Raw genomic sequence first — 2,074 nt, forward strand, 5'->3', positions numbered from 1 at the left:
TATATAAAAATTTCTAACAATTATATGAAAAATTCTAAAATTTTTTATTTTTAGAAAGGTATAACCTTCCAAGACTGAACCAGGAAGAAATAGAAAATATAAACAGATCAGTCACAAGTAATGAAATTGAAACTGTGATTAAAAATCTTTCAACAAACAAAAGTCCACGACCAGATGGCTTCACAGGTGAATTCTATCAAACATTTAGAGAGGAGCTAACACCCATCCTTCTCAAACTCTTCCAAAAAATTGCAGAGGAAGGAATACTCCCAAACTCATTCCATGAGGCCACCATCACCCTGATACCAAAACCAGACAAAGATACTACAAAAAAAAGAAAATTACAGACCAATATCACTGATGAACATAGATGCAAAAACCCTCAACAAAATACTAGCAAACAGAATCCAACAATGCATTAAAAGGATCATACACCATGATCAAGTGGGATTTATCGCAGGGATGCAAGGATTCTTCAATATATGCAAACCAATCAATGTGATACACCATGCTAACAAACTGAAGAACAAAAACCATATGATCGGGCTTCCCTGGTGGCACAGTGGTTGAGAGTCCGCCTGCCAATGCAGGGGACACAGGTTCGTGCCCCGGTCCGGGAAGATCCCACATGCCGCGGAGCGGCTGGGCCCGTGAGCCATGGCCAATGAGCCTGCGCGTCCAGAGCCTGTGCTCCGCAACGGGAGAGGCCACAACAGTGAGGGGCCCACATACCACAAAAAAAACAAAAAAAACAAAAAAACCCATATGATCATCTCAGTAGATGCAGAAAAAGCTTTTGACAAAATTCAACACCCATTTATGATAAAACCTCTCCAGAAAGTGGGCATAGAGGGAACCTACCTCAACATAATAAAGGTCATATATGACAAACCCACAGCAACATCATTCTCAATGGTGAAAAACTGAAAGCATTTCCTCTAAGATCAGGAACACGACAAGGATGTCCACTCTCACCACTATTATTCAACATAGTTTTGGAAGTCCTAGCCACGGCAATCATAGAAGAAAAGAAATAAAAGGAATACAGATTGGTAAAGAAGAAGTAAAACTGTCACTGTTTGCAGATGACATGATACTATACACAGAGAGTCCTAAAGATGCCACCAGAAAACTACTAGAGCTAATCAATGAATTTGGTAAATTTTCAGGACACAAAATTAATGCACAGAAATCTCTTGCATTCCTATACACTAATGATGAAAAACCTGAAAGAGAAATGAAGGAAACACTCCCATTTACCATTGCAACAAAAAGAATAAAATACCTAGGAATAAACCTACCTAGGGAGACAAAAGACCTGTATGCAGAAAACTAGAAGACATTGATGAAAGAAACTAAAGATGATACGAACAGATTGAGAGATATACCACATTCTTGGATTGAGAGAATCAACATTGTGCAAATGACTATACTACCCAAAGCAATCTACAGATTCAATGCAATCCCTATCAACCTACCAATGGCATTTTTCACAGAACTAGAACAAAAATTTCACAGTTTGTATGGAAGCACAAAAGAACCCAAATAGCCAAAGCAATCCTGAGAAAGAAAAACGGAGCTGGAGGAATTAGGTTCCCTGACTTCAGAGTATACTACAAAGGTACAGTAATCAAGACAGTACGGTACTAGCACAAAAAAAAAAATATAGATCAATGGAACAGGATAGAAAGTCCAGAGATAAACCCATGCACATATGGTCACATTATCTTTGATAAAGGAGGCAAGTGTATACAGTGGAGAAAAGACAGTCTCTTCAATATGTGGTGCTGGGAAAACTGGACAGCTACATGTAAAAGAATAAAATTAGAACACTCCCTAACACCATACACAAAAATAAACTCAAAATGGATTAGAGACCTAAATGTAAGACTGGACACTATAAAACTCTTAGAGGAAAACACAGGAAGAACACTCTTTGACATAAATCACAGCAAGATGTTGTTTGATCCACCTCCTAGAGTAATGGAAATAAAACCAAAAATAAATGGGACCTAATGAAACTTAAAAGCTTTCACAAAGCAAAGGAAACTACAAGCAAGATGAAAAGAGAACC

Source organism: Lipotes vexillifer, unplaced genomic scaffold (genome assembly GCF_000442215.2).
Source record: "Lipotes vexillifer unplaced genomic scaffold, Lipotes_vexillifer_v1.1 scaffold1232, whole genome shotgun sequence".
In the NCBI taxonomy this organism is placed as follows: domain Eukaryota; kingdom Metazoa; phylum Chordata; class Mammalia; order Artiodactyla; family Lipotidae; genus Lipotes; species Lipotes vexillifer.